Here is a 20,283-nt window from a genome sequence, read left to right as displayed (position 1 = left end):
TTTGGCCCAAATCACTCGATATGCACCCTGCCCTGTAACGGTCTAACTGCTTTTTAAAAGAACAAAATTGTACGTGCCTCTAACACTACCTCTGGCATTGACTTAGGCATGGAAATAAAAATGGCAATCCCAGCCTTGTTGACCTTGCCAGTCCACCTTATTAACACTTAGGGGCTTGAGTGAAAATTAGAAGAGCTGTCCCACAGACGAGTCAAGCAACAGCTTGAGATCGTTGTACTCAATGAATCATATCTGTGAATCATATCCAACAGCTAATTTCCCATACACCATCACCATTCCAGAGTATATCCTGTGCCACCAGCAGGGCATTGCTAGCAGAAGCATTGATACCATGGTAGTTGCCTTGGGAGAGTCCAATATATCGACTCTGGACCCCATGAAGCCTCATGGCAGCAGGTCAAACATCGACAAAGGAAGCTCGTGCTGATTACCACCTACTCTCAGCTGATAATTCAGTACTCATGTACATTGATTATCACTTGGAAGAAGCATGGGGACATCACTGTCCATCACCAAGCATAGCTTGGGAACACCACTACATACCAAACTGACCGAGTCCTAAAGGACATATCTGTCAAACTGGTGGTGGGGACACCAAGGCAAATACCTACTGACCACCAAGAGGCAAATATCTGCTGACCTCCTCACCAATCTATTGTCGCAGATGCATTTCTCCATAACAGCACTGGTGAGACTAGCCACTGAACAACCCTCAAGAAGACAAGCTGCATCATATGCATCATACTACCATGCTAAATGGGATAGATACAGAAACTCAAAACTGGGCATCTATGAGGCACTGTGGGCCAACAGCAGCAGAATTGTATTCCACCGCAATCGGTAATCTCATGGATTGGCATACCATCAAGCCAAGCGATCAACCCTTGTTCAACGAAGAGTGCAAGAGAGCATGCCAGGAGCAGCACCAGCAATATCTGAAAATTACATGTCAACCTGGTGAACCTACACAACACATGACTACTTGGGTGCCAAACAGCAGAAGTAGCATGCAACCAGCAGAGGTAAGAAATCCCACAATGGATCAGGTCCAATTTCGGAATTCTTGCCATATCCAGTCGTGAATTGTGGCCAACTAAATAAAAGGACGTTCCACTAACATCCCCATCCTCAATGATGGGAAAGCCCAGGACATGGTCAGCAATGCGGCCTCACAGCGCCAGGGACCCAGATTCAATTATGGCCATGGGAAGCTGTTGTGTGGAGTTTGCATATTCCCCCAATGCCTACTTGGGTTTCCTCCGGGTGCTCTGGTTTCCTCCCGCAGTCCAAAGATGTGCAGGTTAGGTGGGGGTGCAGGCCTAGGTAGGGTGTCTTTTGGAGGGTTGGTGCAGACTTGAAGGGTCGAATTACCTCCTTCTAACATCGGTGAAAAGGACAGGCTGAAGCATTTGCAACCATCTTCAGCCAGAAGTGCCAAGTAGATGATCCAACACAATCTGCTCCTGATGTCCCCAGCATCACGGATACCAATCTTCAGCCAATTCAATTCACTCCACATGATACCCACAAATAGTTGAAGGCACTGGATACTGCAAAGGCTATGGATTCTGACAACAGTCTGTGAAAAGTACCAAAGACCTGTGCTCCAACGTTAGGCTCGCCCCTAACCAAACTGCCCAGCACAGTCAGAACACTGCCATCGATCCAGCAATGCAAGCCCGGTCCACAAAAATCAGGACAAATCCAATCATCCCATGAGCAAAATGATGGTAGGTGTTGTTTACAGTGCTATCAAGTAGCAAAGGTTTGCGCATTGATGCCCAGTTTGGTGTCCACCAGGGCCACTCAGCTCTTGAGCCTTGATCCAAACATTGTCAAAAAAGCCGAACAGAAAATGGAGGTACAAGTGACTGTCCTCGAGGAAGGCAGTATTTGACAGATTGCAGCATCAAGGGTCCCTGGCAAAACTGATATCAATGGCTTTCACGTAGAAGATTGTTGTTGTTTTTGGAGGCCAATCACCTTCCGGATGAAGGAGCTACGCTCCGAAAGCTAGTGATTCCAAATAAACCTGTTGGACTTTAATCTGGTGTTGTAAGACTTCTTACTGTGCCCACCCCAATCTTAGGCATAGGGCAATGCTGCAGGAGTTTCTCAGGGTAGTGTCTTAGCCCAACCGTATTCAGCTGCTTCATTATTGCCCTTCCCTCTATCATAAGGTCAAAAGTAGAGATCTTCATTGATGATTCCACAATGTTCAGCACAATTTCAACTCCAGAGAAACTGAAGCAGTCAGTGTTCATATGCAGCAAGATCTTGACAACATTCAGGTATGGACTAGTAGAAAGTAACAATTGGGCCTCATAGATGTCATGTAATGGTGATCAACAACATAGATAGAATCTAATCATCTCTTCTTGATATTCAATAGCATTACTATCACAGAATTTCCTCCACTATCAAGATCCGGGTGTGTTAGCAATGATCAGAGATTGAAGAGCACCAGCAAAGTAAATAAACTGCCAATAAGAGGTCAGAATTTCAGCAGGTTAAGTTAAGAGACAGTCAGGTGCTGTTCTCAGTGTCAAAACATGACTTCAAAGTTGCAAGCAATCTGGTTTACCACCATACAATTGCTTTAAAACTTTTAAAAAATAACAGCAATAGGCATTTAGCCTTTTGATCCTACCCTGTAAGTCAATAAGATCATGGCGGATGTCAAGAAATCCATCTGAAAGTCCCTGAATGTTAAATTAGCAGCCTGCAGAGATTGTAACATCTAAAGGTACAGGACATTCCAATACTTGTTGCATTGGTTCTTGCCAAGTAACAATGGTGGAACCCTTGGAGTGTTTTGATAGGTCACCAAATCAGTTCAAGGAACAGTCAGACAGCCAACAATTGTTAGAGAAACGAGACTGGGAAAGATAGAATTCCTAGTTGAGGGAAGTTAAAAAGTTAAGAGAAAGGGCTTTGGTGAGTAAAGAAGGTATCCCTTAGGATAGTGTGTTCTGCTGGGCATGGCCATGGATCTAAAAGCATACTTGTGAGCAAGTATTTGATTGTCCTCGGACACAAGGAACGTCGTTAGATGAGACTAAAACACTGTCAGACAGGCCATTGTTAAACATACAAAATAGGAGTAGGCCATTCTGTCCTCAGGACCTGCTCCATCATTCAACATAATCATTCTCTATCACAAGACCATACTCCAGCGCTCTTCCCATAGCCCTTGATACCTTTAGAGTCGAGAAATCTATCTACTTCAGAGGGGCAGCAACCTTTGGAGCAAATTCGAAGGTTGAATCTTCAAAAATAGACTATCATTGGAGGATTTTGTTAAAATCTATGGAATCTATTTTGGTTGTATCGGTCATTTACTCAGTAGTGTAGTGTGCCCGACCACAGTTTGTCTGTTCATTCACAGGAACCTCATACTTACCCTGAATGTTCGAGCAGAAGATCCAAATTATAAATAGTTTTATCTTTCTGAACTTATACTAGTTGATTTTTGTTTGCTCAAAACACATGGGAATCTGGTGGCTGTATTCACTTTATTCATCATGAATCCCAACTTTATCCACTTGAAATAAAATATTATTGATCCTGAACCAATTCTGCCACCCCACCACCCAATGGTCAAGGGTCTGGCCAAGGATCACAACACTAACCTTCTACCTCAAGTCCATCTTCCCACACTATCCCCATGTCTCTCAAATTTTCTTTGTATCCAAAATGTTATTAATTTCTTCTTTGGATACTCTGAAAGAGCACCCTATCCAAGCCACGCACCCACGCTATCCCCATAACCCCATCTGGTCTGCAGACCATCTGACCAGCCCGTCTATATCCTCCTGTAATCAATGGGTATCATCCTCACTCTTTACCACCCCACTAATTTTCATATCATCCACAAACGTAATGATCAACCCTCCTACATTCATATCCAAATCATTTATATAAACCACAAACAGCAAGGGTCATGCCACTGGACACAGGCTTCCAGTCCAAATAAAAAACCCTTGACCATCAACTTCTGCTTCCTGCCACTCAGCCAATTCTGGATTCAATTTGCCAAATTTCCTTGGATCCCATGGGCTGTTCCCTTTGCCATCAGTCTCCTATGTTGGACCTTATCAAAGGTCTTGCTGAAGTCCAAGTAGACTTTGTCAAATGCATTGCCCTCCTCTACACACATGGACACACCACTTCAAAAAACTCAATCAAGTTGGTCAGACATGACCAACCCTCAACAAAACTATGCCGATTGTGCTTGATTAATCCCTGCCTCTCCAAATGCAGATTAATTCTGATTCTCAGAATTGTTTCCATTAGTTTCCCCACCACAGAGGTTAGACTGACTAGCTTGTAATTTCCTGATTTATCCCTTCCTGAATAATGGAACCACATTGACAATCCTCCGTGCCCTCCGCACCTTTCCTGTGGCCAGAGAGGAATTGAAAATTATTGCCAGCACCCCTAATTCCTCTCTTGCCTCACTCCACAGTTTGGTATTTCACATTTCATCTGGCCCTGGAGATTTGTCTACCTTTAAGCCTGTCAGTCCTTCTCCCCGATTTCTATACCCACACTGTCCCTCTCACGAGTGAACACTGACAAAATGTATTCATTTAGAATCCTACCTACATCCTCTGGTTCCACATATAAATGACCACTGTGGTCCTTAGTGGGCCCTACTCTTTCCCTCGTTATCCTTTTACCCATAATGTATTTGTAAAACAACTTAGGATTTTACTTTATTTTACCTGCCAGTATCCTTTCCTGTCCCCTTTTTGCTCTCCTGATTTCCTTTTTAAGTTCCCTCTTGCACAGACCGCCAATGCTTCTGCTGTTTTGAGCCCTCGATATCTGACAGAAGCCTCCCTTTTCCTTTTTATCTGAAATGAAATGAAAATCGCTTATTGTCACAAGTAGGCTTCAAATGAAGTTACTGTGAAAAGCCCCTAGTCGCCACATTCCGGCGCCTGTTCGGGGAGGCTGTTACGGGTATCGAACCGTGCTGCTGGCCTGCCTTGGTCTGCTTTCAAAGCCAGCAATTTAGCCCTGTGCTAAACAGCCCCAGTATATCTAATGCTGTATATCCCTCGATATCCAGAGTTCACTGGATTTGTTGGTCCCACCCTTGGAACATGTTGGCCCTGTACTCTCCCTATTTCTTCTTGAATACGTCCCATTATTCTGTCACCGATTTACCTAGAAGTGTCTGCTCCCAGTCCACTCTGGCAGAATCATATCTTATCTTATTAAAATTGGCCTTCCCCTGTTATGATCTTTGATCTCAGGCCCATCCTTGTTCTTTGCCCTAACTATCTTGAACCTATCAAAGTCATGATGACTGTCTGCAAAATGATCCCCCACTGATACCCAGCTTTGCTACCGAAAATTAGATCTTTCTACATACTGGCTTAAAATATTCTGGATGCATTTTAAGAATTCCGCTTCCTTTAAAGCTTTCCAACTACAGCTATCCCAGTTAATACTAGGGAAGTTGAGTCCCCCACGGTCACTACCCAGTTACTTTTACACTTTCTGAAATTTGCCTACATGTCAGCTCTTCATTTCTATTGGACTGTTAAGGGGGTTATAGAACACTCCCAGCAATGAGACTGTTCCTTGTTGGTTTTTAGGTTCAATCCATAATGGCTTCAGTTGAAGACCTTACTAAGATGTTGTTCCTTCTTATTGCTGTAATTGATTCCCTGACTAAAATTGTGGCGCACACCCCTCCTCTTTTACCTCCTTCCCTATCACAACTGAAGTTGCAATATCCTGGAATATTGAGCTGTGAATCCTGCCCATCTCTCAACCATGTCTCAGTGACGGCAATTACATCATACCTCCCATGTTTTAATTTGTGCCCTCAATTCATCTGCTTTGTTCGTCAGATGCATTACATTAAAATAAATACCATCCAATCTTACCAAATTCCCTGGTGACTTAAACTGGTCTCGACATTCTATGCTTTCCTGAGTCACTTGCTGTCTCCACTAATTTTTGCTATGTATGTAACCCTGCTGAACCGTTTTCGGGATCCTTAAGGGGGACGGGGAGGGGCAGCAGCCCCAAGTCGTGGTCCACATAGGTACCAACGACATAGGTAGGAAAAGGGATAGGGATGGAAGGCAGGAATTCAGGGAGCTAGGGTGGAAACTTAGATCTAGGACAAACAGAGTTATTATCTCTGGGTTGTTACCCGTGCCACGCGATAGCGAGACGAGGAATAGGTGTGGCTACAGGGATGGTGCAGGAGGGAGGGTTTCGGATTTCTGGATAATTGGGGCTCATTCTGGGGTCGGTGGGACCTCTACAAACGGGATGGTCTACACCTGGACCAGAGGGGTACCAATATCCTGGGGGGGAAATTTGCTAATGCTCTTCGGGAGGGTTTAAACTAGTTCAGCAGGGGCTTGGGAACCTGAATTGTAGCTCCAGTATACAGGAGGTGGAGTAGTGAGGTCATGAGTAAGGTTTTAAAGTTGAAGCAATGTACCGGCAGGCAGGCAGGGTGGTTTAAAGTTTGTCTTCTTCAATGCCAGGAGCATCCGGAATAAGGTGGGTGAACTTGCGGCATGGGTTGGTACTTGGGACTTCGATGTTGTAGCCATTTTGGAGACATGGATAGAGCAGAGACAGGAATGGTTATTGCTGGTGCCGGGGTTTAGATATTTCAGTAAGCGCAGGGAAGGTGGTAAAAGAGGGGGAGGGGTGGCATTGTTAGTCAAGGACAGTATTACGGTGGCAGAAAGGACGTTTGATGAGGACTTGTCGATTGAGGTCGTATGGGCTGAAGTTAGATACAGGAAAGGAGAGGTCACCCTGTTAGGGGTTTTCTATAGGCCTCCGAAAAGTTCCAGAGATGTAGAGGAAAGGATTGCAAAGATGATTCTGGATAGGAGCGAAAGCAACAGGGTAGTTGTTATGGGGGACTTTAACTTTCCAAATATTGACTGGAAACGCTATAGTTCGAGTACTTTAGATGGGTCCGTTTTTGTCCAATGTGTGCAGGAGGGTTTCCTGACACAGTATGTAGATAGGCCAACGAGAGGCGAGGACGTATTGGATTTGGTACTGGGTAATGAACCAGGATAGGTGTTAGATTTGGAGGTAGGCGAGCACTTTGGTGATAGTGACCACAATTCGATTACATTTACTTTAGTGATGGAAAGGGATAGGTATATACCGCAGGGCAAGAGCTATATCTGGGGGAAAGGCAATTATGATGCGATGAGGCAAGACTTAGGATGCATCGGATGGAGAGGAAAACTGCAGGGGATGGGCACAATGGAAATGTGGAGCTTGTTCAAGGAACAGCTACTGCGTGTCCTTGATAAGTATGTACCTGTCAGGCAGGGAGGAAGTGGTCGAGCAAGTGAACAGTGGTTTACTAAGGCAGTCAAAACACTTGTCAAGAGGAAGAAGGAGGCTTATGTGAAGATGAGACATGAAGGTTCAGTAAGGGCGCTCAAGAGTTACAAGTTAGCTAGGAAGGACCTAAAGAGAGAGCCAAGAAGAGCCAGGAGGGGACATGAGAAGTCTTTGGCAGGTAGGATCAAGAATAACCCTAAAGCTTTCTATAGATATGTCAGGGATAAAAGAATGACTAGGGTAAGAGTTGGGCCAGTCAAGGACAGTAGTGGGAAGTTGTGCTTGGAGTCCGAGGAGATAGGAGAGGTGCTAAATGAATATTTTTCGTCAGTATTCAAACAGGAAAAAGACAATGTTGTCGAGGAGAATACTGAGATTCAGGCTATTAGACTAGAAGGGCTTGAGGTTCTAAGGAGGAGGTGTTAACAATTCTGGAAAGGGTGAAAATAGATAGGTCCCCTGGGCTGGATGGGATTTATCCTAGGATTCTCTGGGAAGCTAGGGAGGAGATTGCTGAACCTTTTGGCTTTGATCTTTAAGTCATCTTTGTCAACAGGAATAGTGCCAGAAGACTGGAGGATAGCAAATATTGTCCCCTTGTTCAAGAAGGGGAGTAGAGACAACCCCGGTAACTATAGACCAGTGAGCCTTACTTCTGTTGTGGGCGAAATCTTGGAAAGGTTTATAAGAGATAGGACGCACCTGGAAAGGAATAATTTGATTAGACATAGTCAACACGGTTTCGTGAAGGGTAGGCCGTGCCTCACAAACCTTATTGAGCTCTTTGAGAAGGTGACCAAACAGGTGGATGAGGGCAAAGCAGTTGATGTGATGTATATGGATTTCGGTAAAGCGTTTGATAAGGTTCCCCACGGCAGGCTACTACAGAAAATACGGAAGCATGGGATTCAGGGAGATTTAGCAGTTTGGATCAGAAATTGGCTAGCTGGAAGAAGACAAAGGGTGGTTGTTGAGGGGAAATGTTCAGACTGGAGTCCAGTTACTAGTGGTGTACCACAAGGATCTGTTTTGGGGCCACTGCTGTTTGTCATTTTTATAAATGACCTGGAGGAGGGTGTAGAAGGATGGGCGAGTAAATTTGCAGATGACACTAAAGTCGGTGGAGTTGTGGACAGTGCGGAAGGATGTTACAAGTTACAGAGGGACATAGATAAGCTGCAGCGCTGGGCTGAGAGGTGGCAAATGGAGTTTAATGCAGAAAGGTGTGAGGTGATTCATTTTGGAAGGAATAACAGGAAGACAGAGTACTGGGCTAATGGTAGTGTGGATGAGCAGAGGGATCTCGGTGTCCATGTACATAGATCCCTGAAATTTGCCACTCAGGTTGAGAGGGTTGTTAAGAAGGCGTACGGTGTGTTAGCTTTTATTGGTAGAGGGATTGAGTTTCGGAGCCATGAGGTCAGCTTGCAGCTGTACAAAACTCTGGTGCGGCCGCATTTGGAGTATTGCGTGCAATTCTGGTCGCCGCATTATAGGAAGGATGTGGAAGCATTGGAAAGGGTGCAGAGGAGATTTACCAGAATGTTGCCTGGTATGGAGGGAAGATCTTATGAGGAAAGGCTGAGGGACTTGAGGCTGTTTTTGTTAGAGAGAAGAAGGTTAAGAGGTGACTTAATTGAGGCATACAAGATGATCAGAGGATTGGATAGGGTGGACAGTGAGAGCCTTTTTCCTCGGATGGTGATGTCTAGCACGAGGGGACATAGCTTTAAATTGAGGGGAGATAGATATAAGACAGGTGTCAGAGGTAGGTTCTTTACTCAGAGAGTAGTAAGGGTGTGGAATGCCCTGCCTGCAACGGTAATGGACTCGCCAACACTAAGGGTATTCAAATGGTCATTGGATAGACATATGGACAATAAGGGAATAGTGTAGATGGGCTTTAGAGTGGTTTCACAGGTCGGCGCAACATCGAGGGCCGAAGGGGCTGTACTGCGCTGTAATGTTCTATGAACCTTTTTACAGGATCCCAGACCCCTGCCAAGTTAGTTTTAACCCTCCCCAACCGCACTAACAACTCTCCCTTCAAAGACACTGGTACCATTTTGGTTCAGGTGCAACACGATGTACAGATCCCACCATCGCAGAAATCTAAAGCCCTCCCTCCTGCAGCATCTCTCCAGCCAACCATTCATCTGGACTAACCTCATAATTCTGTACTCACTAACACATGACACCGGAGTTATCCAGAGATTACTACCTTCGGGGTACTGTTATTTAATCTACTTTCTAGTACCTAAATTCTGCTTTCGAGGACCTAGTCTCTTTTTCTGCCGACATCATCAGTGCCAACGTGTACCATGATTGATGTCTGTTTGCCCTTTGCAGCCAGTAACCTTGAAAAAGAAACCTACAACCAGGTCCAGAAGACCAAGAAGGGATAGTTTACCATTGTCACAGCTACATAGTATGTCAGTTGTGACTTTGACGAGTGCTGTTTCAGTATTGTGGCAAGGATGGAACCCAATTGGAAGGTTCAAAACACGGAGTTCCCAGAAATGGGACATGGATTTGGGAAGCGACAGCATGCTCAAGGACATGGGAGGGGAATGGGACTTTTGTTAGAGGGGTGATGTCGCCAGATTTGAAGGAATCGTATGGACAGTACCCCAGGATAGAGTACCAACACCAATGTCAACCAACAGCAACGACGGGGGGGGGGGAAAGAGTTGTGAGGTCAGCAGTTTAGTGGGATAGGGTTGAGTAGGTCGAGGGTATCATGGACAAGGCAACAGAATTTCTTGTTGAATAATCATAATGTTATTTCGAAGAATTTCAATCACATTGCCGTTTCACAGCGATGATTTCGGTACACTTTTGCAACACGCGATCTGTAAATAGGCTAGCGCTGTCATGTAGAAAGGCCAAAATGCAGCACTGTAATAACAATTTGCGCACCTCGTCCTTCCCGAATATATACAAAAATTGCTGTATTGCCACAATGTAAATTCGTGCAGGGGATCGGCTCATTGTATCAACCCCAAAAATGGGACGCAATGTAAAATAAGAGGATCAATTTGCCATTACAAATTGGCTGCCCCACTTAGACGAATTAAACAATACCAGCAATGTTTTACTAAAATGGAAACAAACATCGGGAAGAAACAACACCCCCAACAGACGACAGACCATAAAGCAGAGTGCACGGAAAGGCATGCGGGGTGTGGAAAGGGAAGAAAGTTAGAGGTCGAAAAGTAGATTTTTCGAAGAAATCGCGGACTTGTAGCAGAAACTTTATAGAGAGGAACGTTTAATTTTTCGGAAACAAATCTCACTGGAAACGAGGTTTACTTGGCAGGTTCTAATATAATCACTCGAGATTCATCCCAAATTAGAAATTAAATGTACAGCTTCCAATTCAAAATGCGCCAATTTCGCAATATCTGAGACTGAGGCAGTCCTGGCTTTAAATTTTTTAAAAAACTAAAGACATAACGAGAAGCAAAGTAAATAAATGACACATTCGGAAAATCCGTAATATTTTAAGCCGTGGGGCAAACGCATTTTAAAATAATTGATTAAAAATTTAAGATATTATGAATGCAAAAGAATTTATAAGAGAAACAGTGACTGCTGTTGATTCTGGCTGCGATGAGATTTTCTGGCAGGTGTCGGCGTCTCTTCTGAATAAGGAGGGAGCGAAATGAGCGTTTCTTAAACGAAAAGCAATAATAGAGTAGCAGCGAGAGCCTGTCCGGTATGCAAACAAATCCAGCAGGGCGCTTGGGCCTAGCGGAGCTTCTCTCACTCACAGGCTGAGGCAGAAAGTAAATTGTTCAAATAAACCCTCCCCTCGGCTCACACCGACTAGCGGAGGTAAGTAAAGCAGCGAAATCCACCGGTTCTGCGGACGGAGGTGGGTCCTCTCTCCTTACCTGGCGTCGGATTAATTCCGCGCCCCTGGCCGGCCTCCTTGATGGGGTTTTGAGAACTGGAGTAAAGTCCCTGAGTTTCAGCTGAGTCGCCTCTCGAGCGCGCATCGCTGCTCCGCGAACACGCGACCACCACCCCCCCGCGCGCGCACGCCGGGTTAACCCCGCCCACCTGCACGCACGCGCCTGCGCCCTCCCCCACCCAAAAAACAGGTTAACCACGCCCCTCCGCGCTCCCGGGTTAACCCCGCCCACCGCCACACGCGCGCTCCGAAATCAGGTCAGCCACGCCCACTCCTCCGCGCTCCCGGGTTAACCCCGCCCAGACCCGCGCGCGCGCGCGCCCCTCGATTAACCCCGGAGGCTAGATGCAGCATCGTAGACATCAACATAGAATTTACAGTGCAGGAGGCCATTTGGCCCGTCGAGTCTGCACGGGAAAGACCAACCCAACTAAGCCCACACCTCCACCCGATCCCCACAACCCAGTAGCCCCACCTAACCTTTTTCTTTGATCACTGTGGGCAATTTAGAATGGCTAACCTGCACATCTTTGGACTGCGGAAGGAAACCCACGCAGACACGGGGAGAACGTGCAGACGCCACACAGACAGTGGCCCAAGCCGGAATCGAACCTGGGACCCTGGAGCTGTGAAGCAATTGTGCTAACCACTGTGCTACCGTGCACGAAGTGTCTCACTTCCCGCTCCTGTCGCTTTTTTTGTTTTTGCACAAATCGTTGGCTCAATGGGCTTTTTTTTTAAAAGGGTGGCTTATGTCAGGCAACGTCATACCTGTTAAAAAGAGGGGCGACGGATTTACTCCGGTCACCCACAACTGAAGCAACTTGCGCAAAGAGAAGGGAAAACATCTCCAATTGATTGGTGGCATTAATTGGTTCGGCACAAGGATGCCCGTTTAGCTCATCGAGTCTGCACCAGAATTCAGTTATGTAGTGATCAGGGAATGCAGCACTTTCCAAGTTGCTATTTTTGGATGAGACATAAATGATCCCCAGGCAGTATTGCAAAGAGGAGGTCATTTCTCCCTTCTGACTAATTATTACTTCTCAACCAACGAACATGGAAAAAAAAACAATTAGCTAGTGATTTATTGATTTTTGTGGGACCTTACGGTGCAAAAAACAGGGGCCACCTTTCCTGCATCACAGGACAGTGGCTACACTTCATAAGTACTTATTTGGCCGTGAACTGCTTCAGGACATCCATTAGAGATGTAAAAAGGCAGCCAAACGTTTGGCAAATGACTGGACTTCAAAGTAGATACAAAATCAATGAGGGCAAGGGAATTTTCTGAGCTAACCATAGGTGCCAGTACCGGAATGATAGGAGAGAGGATGTCTAACTTGGAGGAGCAGTCCAGACTTGGCTCTCCTCTACCCCCCCCCCCCCCCCCCCAAGCTCGACAACTGACTTCTCTTGAATCCTCTCATCACCTCCAAAGTTAGGATCCTTCCTAGGATCAAAGTTAGTTCCTTCATCAACCCTGTGCTCCTTGATCACAACTTACACGGTTTTTGCTGCCACGTGTCAATGACCACCCAGCTCACTTCCTCAATCCTTCCACTGTCTCAGTCTATGCCAGACAAGCCTTCCCCCAGCAAATGCTTCAGCCCAAAACAACAGTCCACAACCTTCATAATCCTCATTTCCCCGAAGGGGAAAAAAAATTACCGAGCAACTACTAACGAGAAGAAACACATGGTCATTGACAGGTGTTAGAAGATCATGGTGGTTTGTTATGGCATTCCCTCTAGTTAAGTCTGCTGTCATTCACTGTCACGGCTACCAAACAAATAATGGCTAATTTGGGCGAAGTCATAAATGATCAGTGCATTCTTGGGGCTGAAAATAAATAGCCGGAGAATAAAACTCCTTACATCAACATGTCCTTCATCAAACATGAATGACGTGCTACACCTGCAAACTAAAAATTCCAGTGCTGCTGCCTTTACTGGAAAGTGAGAATGAGAGGCAAAGTCATGGTCGAATATTTGCAGTTCAGCCAAACTTTTGATGTTAATCTCACAGCAGCCAACATTACTCAATAAGTCAGTTCAGACTGATGGCTGCTCAGAGCTATAAGATCCAGGTTGAACTTATGGTCTGTACCGACCTGAGCTGATACCAACTAGAGCAGTGATGAGGGCACCATGTCACACTCAAACTTGAATTCAGTGAAAACAAACATCTCTTCAGACCCCATGGTGCTCAGGATTTTATGGTGCTGGTGGCACATAGAGCAGGCATGTCCCCATTTACAACCCCTGGTCGGTGTTGAATTTTTTTTTACAGAACATTTGAGATTTTACAAAATTATGCAACAAAGTTACAAAATACGGCTTAAGATACATGAGTACACGAAGAAATACACCACAAGTCCAGTGGTGGTGGCAACGCTGAAAATTTGGGGGCAGTGGAGACGGCATAAGGGAATGACGGGTGCCTCGGTGCGGTCCCCGATAAGGAATAATCATAGGTTTGTCCCGGGGAGAATAGATGGGGGATTTAGAACATGGCAGAGAGCAGGGATTGTGCAACTGAAGGATCTGTTCCTAGACGGGACGTTTGCGAGTCTGGGAGCGCTGACGGAAAAATACGGGTTGCCCCAGGGGAATGCATTTCGGTATATGCAATTGAGGGCTTTTGTGAGGCAACAGGTGAGGGAATTTACGCAGCTCTCGACGCAGGAGATTCAGGATAGAGTGATTTCGGGGACATGGGTGGGGGATGGTAGGGTGTCAGATATATACAGGGAAATGAGAGATGAGGGGGAGATCATGGTGGATGAGCTGAAGGGAAAATGGGAAGAAGAGCTGGGGGAAGAGATCGAAGAAGGGCTGTGGGCAGATGCCCTACGCAGGGTAAACTCTTCGTCCTTGTGTGCCAGGCTTAGCCTGATACAATTCAAGGTCTTGCACAGGGCGCACATGACCGGAGCAAGGCTCAGTAAATTTTTCGGGGTAGAGGATAGGTGCGCGAGATGCCCAGCGAACCACATCCACATGTTTTAGTCATGCTCGGCACTGCATGGGTTCTGGTTGGGGGTGGCAAATGTGCTTTCGAAGGTGGTGGGGGTCCGGGTCGAGCCAAGCTGGGGGTTGGCTATATTCGGGGTTGCAGAAGAGCCGGGAGTGCAGGAGGCGAGAGAGGCTGATGTTTTGGCCTTTGCGTCCCGAGTAGCCCGGCGAAGGATCTTGCTTATGTGGAAGGAAGCTAAACCCCCGGGCGTGGAGGCCTGGATAAACGACATGGCAGGGTTTATAAAACTGGAACGGATAAAGTTCGCACTAAGAGGTTCGGCTCAAGGGTTCACCAGGCGGTGGCAACCGTTCATTGACTATCTCGCAGAACGATAAAGGAACTGGGAAAGTAGCAGCAGCAACCCAGGGGGGGAGGGGGGGTGGGGGAGGGCTCGGGTGGGTCCTCAGGGGTGTTTTTGTATGGATATTTTTACTTGGACATGTATATTGGCTTGTTTGACTTTATTATTTGGGAGAGTTAATATTTTGTTATGGCAGTTGCCATTTAGTTTATATATTATTTATTTATTTGTTAAAAACGGTCACTATTATTTATATTGTTTTATTGTTGTAAAAGGGAAAAACTTTTGTACTGTTTTGTTTGGCCGAAATTTTTTTTGAATAAAATATATATTTTTTAAAAGATACATGAGTACAGAGTGGAACAGGAAAATGACATCAGAATCAGCTTGATACAATCATTAGACAAGATTAGGTAATCATATAGCCCCACGAGAGACCGAGGGGTATTCATAAAATTGGAATAGACAGGGTAAAGTCATAAAAACATGACAAAACGGCCCATTCCCTCCCATGCCCAACAGGCCCACAATCACCATGAAAAATCATGGTGAGCCTCCTGTGCCAAGGTTGGGTGCACACCAACACTCATCTCCCTCAACTCCAGCAGCGCCAAAGAGACCACCAACCCCTCTTTGGACACCAGACCCATCTGCACCCATGTGGAAGCCAAGAGCGGATTCATCCTTCCAAAACCAAAAGGAAAATGCGCATTAACCACAATCCTAAGAGGGGTTACATACATGCCACACAACACAACTAAATACCAATCCGGGCCCCAGGTAGACATGAGGTAATTCCAGACAAATATGAAGAGGGGACCGGCAGCGACGCGCACAGGTTATGATCAAAGCGACAGGGTGCCCCAGACAGACACTCTCCTCAACAAAGAGAAGACCAAAATGCCAACAAGGGAATGGGAGCCAAATGCCTCTGCCACATTTCAAACCCACCCTCGAAGATAGAGAACCCCAACTGAAGAGAAAGAGGGAAAAAAACCTGAACCTCAAGGGAGAGTCAGATGGAACCCAGCCCTCCCAAGGATAAAGAAATCTGCCCAGGCTGTCACAGGGTAAACACATGGATTCTTAAATTTGATAATTTAAAAAGAAACAAAATAAATAATTGCTGAACAGAAAACTAAACCAGAAACGGATTCGCTCTAATTGGCGGCTATCCTCAATCTGAGTGAGGACTGAACCAACCCAACCACCCACCCCTCTCCACCACCCCAGTTCGACTCATCCTCCCCAATAACCAAAAGTAGTAAAACTGTGCACAAATCACATTCTCACAATTGACTCACTATGATTCTGCTTGCTTAGGGTAACCAACGAAACTGGCCATCACACTCACACTCACATTTCGCACCTCCCTGCAGGAGAAAAGACAACAAATGAACAAATGATCAACTGGGAGCGATGTCCACGATTACAGAAGGACCACAGGGAAATTTGCAAGATGAAGACATCTTCCCTGTTGCACGAGAAGACAAAGGATGAAGCTAGATCAACGAGCACTCTTCAGGGTCTCAAGAATTCCAACGATCGAAGCACGAGACACCACGTCTACCATGCCATCTCTCCAAGACCCAGGCAGTCCACAGACTAGGCCACAGCTCAGCCAATCACAACACCCATCAAGAATAGGACAATAAAGGGCCAGTGATTGGTGGGCCAAACTGACCCCTGATCTGGAAGACAGGATATGTTGTGTTCCATTGAATCTGATGCACCCAGCCTCCGGGTCAAGGTTACCAAAGCAAGCCAGCCGATTTTCAACCTTAAATCGGGAACTCGTCTCCCACCTCTCACCAGGGACCGGGCTCAGAGACATACCCTGCCCAGCTCCTCCCCCGAACCAGACCGGATGGACGAAACACCAGTCAACAGATTTCGACAACATGAAGACAGGCCCTCACCAGGGAAAGTGCTCTTTCAAGTGCAAGAACCTTCTCGTGTGCTGACACCACTCTCATAAAAGAACCCTGCTGTTCTTCAAAGTGAACTTTAATGACACAGGCTGCTTCCGTATCTGAGAAGTTGTGAATTGTAATGAATGCGGCATATTCATCAGTGAATATCCCCTCCTCTGAACTTAAGACGGAGTGAAAGTCATTGAAGTCATTGAAAATATCATTAAGCTGAGCAGGGGGTGCAGGGGTATGGGAAAAAGACACAAAGCCATGTTGCACTTTTGGTGAGCCAATGCAGACACAATGGGCCAAATGGCCACTTCCAGTGGAGTAACAATTCTGTGATTCTGCAACACTATTCTGGGCCCGCGATAATTCCCTCCAACAACCACAATCATCTTCCTCGTCAACCCAGTGGAGTTTGGTCTGATTCCCAATGACTTCAACACCAAGTGCAACACTTGTCACATGCTGCAAGAGGGCTAAGCTTTTATAGCTCATCCATTACTATAGGTCTCAGCCAACTGCTTAATAAATTAACTTGCGTCAAAAAGCCAACTGCTTAATAAATTAACTTGCGTCAAAAGATGCCTCAGGCACCAGGAACTTAAATTGTTACAGAAACTTGATTTATTCCTTTAATAGAAAATACCGGTTCATGAATACATAAAAAAAAATACAAGATGATTGTTCAGAATGGAAGGCTGAAAGTGTGGGGTAAAGGAAAGAAAGAGAAAATGAGGGTTTAGAAAGCAATACAAAAATATTTTCTTTTGGACTTCCGGTGGCGGCCATGAAGGAGTAGGTCGCACATGTGGTGGCTCCCGCTCGGGTCGGACCTTTGCCCCGATTTTTTCTCGGAAAATTGATGGTGGACGTAATTGTGAGGAGGAATCCTACATCAGTGCATGGAGAAGCGGACCAGGAGTGCTCGCAAAGGAAGAAATAGGCAAACAGAGAAGGCCCGAGTTGAAGTTGCAGCAGGAGAAAGCATGGCGGAGGACCGTAGTCCTGACTCGACAACCCAGTGGGCGACAAAGCAGTTGATGCAGTTCATACTGGCACTGGAGGGTGTGCAGAGGAGATTCACTAGGTTAATCCCAGAGCTGAAGGGGTTGGATTACGAGAAGAGGTTGAGTAGACTGGGACTGTACTCATTGGAATTTAGAAGGATGAGGGGGAATCTTATAGAAACATATAAAATTATGAAGGGAATAGATAGGATAGATGCGGGCAGGTTGTTTCCACTGGCGGGTGAAAGCAGAACTAGGGGGCATAGCCTCAAAATAAGGGGAAGTAGATTTAGGACTGAGTTTAGGAGGAACATCTTCACCCAAAGGGTTGTGAATCTATGGAATTCCTTGCCCAGTGAAGCAGTAGAGGCTCCTTCATTAAATGTTTTTCAGATAAAGATAGTTTTTTGAAGAATAAAGGGATTAAGGGTTATGGTGTTCGGGCAGGAAAGTGGAGCCGTGTCCACAAAAGATCAGGCAAATGGTAAGATGTTAAAACACGCTGCTGTGCAGAGGGACCTGGGTGTGCTGGTGCACGAGTCGCATAACGTTGGTGTGCAGGTGCAACAGGTGATTAAGAAGGCTAATCGCGTTTTGTCTTTCATTGCTAGAGGGATGGAGTTCAATACTAGTGAGGTTATGCTGCAATTGTATAGGGTGTTGGTGAGGCCACAACTGGAGTATTGTGTTCAGTTTTGGTCTCCTTACCTGAGAAAGGACATATTGGCACTGGAGGGAGTGCAGAGGAGATTCACTAGGTTGATCCCAGAGTTGAGGGGATTAGATTATGACGCGAGGTTGAGCAGACTAGGACTGTACTCATTGGAGTTTAGAAGGATGCGGGGGGATCTTATTGAGACATATAAAATTATGAAGGGAATAGATAGGATAGATGCGGGCAGGTTGTTTCCACTGGTTGGGGAAAGCAGAACTAGGGGGCATAGCCTCAAAATAAGGGGAGGTAGATTTAGGACGGAGTGTAGGAGGAACTTCTTCACCCAAAGGGTTGTGAATCTCTGGAATTCCTTGCCCAGTGAAGCAGTTGAGGCTCCTTCTTTAAACGTTTTTAAGAAAAAGATAGATGCCTTTCTAAAGGATAAAGGGATTTGGGGATATGGTGTACGGGCCGGAGAGTGGATCTGAGTCCACAAAGATCAGCCATGATCTCATTAAATGGTGGAGCAGGCTCGAGGGGCCAGATGGCCTACTCCTGTTCCTAGTTCTTATGATCTCAGTGAATAGTGGAGCAGGCTCGAGGGGCCAGATGGCCTACTCCTGCTTCTAGTTCTTATATTCTTATACAAGAGGGCTTTGCCAAGCAGAAACAGAAATGCTTGGACCCGATTAAGGAATCGATCGCTCGGCTGGAACACAGACTGAATGTGCAAGATCGGGTGATCCAGAAAGTGAAGGCACTTACTGAGCAGGAGGAAAACCAAACAGCAGTGGAGTTGGAGATGGGGATGCTGAGAGACTAACAGAAAAGGCTTCAGGAGAAGGTGGAGGATCTAGAGAATAGGTCCCGCCGGCAGAACTTGAGAATCGTTGGTCTCCCAGAGGGGTCCGAAGGTGTGGATGCAGGGGCATATATAGTGGGCATGTTCGAGAAGCTAATGGGGGATGCGACATTCACCCGACCCTTGGAGGTGGACAGGGCTCACAGAGCGCGAGGGAGGAGGCCGGTAGCACCCCCCCCCCCCCACCCCCCACCCACCGCAGGGTGGTGAGATTCCACAGGCACCTGGACAAGGATTATATTTTATGGTGAACCAGGCAGACAAGCATCCTGTGTATCTCCCAAGATGAGTGCGGATGTGGCCAGGAGAAGAGCAGGGTTCAACCAAATAAAGTTGACCCTTTTCAAGAAGGTGAAGTTTGGACTGCTGTATCTGGCCTGTCCTTGGGTCACCTATGAGGAGCAACATTTCTACTTTGAGTCGCCCGAGGAAGCCAAAGAGATCTAGGAGTACAGTCAAAGAGATCTAGGAGTACAGGTCCACAGGTCACTGAAAGGGGCAACACAGGTGGAGAAGGTAGTCAAGAAGGCATACGGCATGCTTGCCTTCATTGGCCGGGGCATTGAGTATAAGAATTGGCAAGTCATGTTGCAGCTGTATAGAACCTTAGTTAGGCCACACTTGGAGTATAGTGTTCAATTCTGGTCGCCACACTACCAGAAGGATGTGGAGGCTTTAAGAGCGGGTGCAGAAGTGATTTACCAGGATGTTGCCTGGGATGGAGGGCATTGGCTATGCATAAACTCGGTTTGTTCTCACTGGAACGACGGAGGTTGAGGGGCAACCTGATAGAGGCTACAAAATTATGAGGGGCATAGACAGAGTGGATAGTCAGAGGCTTTTCCCCAGGGTAGAGGGGTCAATTACTAGGGGGCATAGGTTTAAGGTCAGAGGGGCAAGGTTTAGAGTAGATGTACGAGGCAAGTTTTTTACGCAGAGGGTAGTGGGTGCCTGGAACTCGCTACCGGAGGAGGTGGTGGAAGCAGGGACGATAGTGACATTTAAGGGGCATCTTGACAAATACATGAATAGGATGGGAATAGAGGGATATGGACCCAGGAAGTGTAGAAGATTGTAGTTTAGTCGGGCAGCATGGTCGGCACGGGCTTGGAGGGCCGAAGGGCCTGTTCCTGTGCTGTACATTTCTTTGTTCTTTGAAGCGATGGACTTCGCCAGAAGGAAAGGGCTGGCAGGGGACTGAGGTGTTTGAACTTTGCTGCAGTATTCATGTCAA

At 46.3% G+C, this 20,283-nt stretch overlaps 1 protein-coding gene across 2 annotated transcripts in view; it reads right to left on the bottom strand.

Moving 5' to 3' along the window:
• Positions 1–11,406, bottom strand: part of scap (SREBF chaperone) — a 193,613-nt gene extending 182,207 nt beyond the window's left edge. Inside the window, exons 1-2 of one of the 2 annotated variants that reach the window (XM_072468197.1) lie at positions 11,265–11,406; positions 4,749–4,880 (exon numbers count right to left, since the gene is read on the bottom strand). The gene's annotated coding sequence lies outside the window, so the exon portion shown is untranslated. The remainder of the gene's footprint in view (positions 1–4,748; positions 4,881–11,264) is intronic. The other variant, XM_072468196.1, reaches the window with a different exon arrangement.
• Between the last annotated feature and the right edge of the window lie 8,877 nt (positions 11,407–20,283).

This window comes from Scyliorhinus torazame, chromosome 11, assembly GCF_047496885.1.
Source record: "Scyliorhinus torazame isolate Kashiwa2021f chromosome 11, sScyTor2.1, whole genome shotgun sequence".
Classification (NCBI taxonomy): domain Eukaryota; kingdom Metazoa; phylum Chordata; class Chondrichthyes; order Carcharhiniformes; family Scyliorhinidae; genus Scyliorhinus; species Scyliorhinus torazame.
The sequence above is the reverse complement of the archived record's forward strand: the minus strand, read 5'-3'. Positions and strand labels throughout refer to the sequence as shown.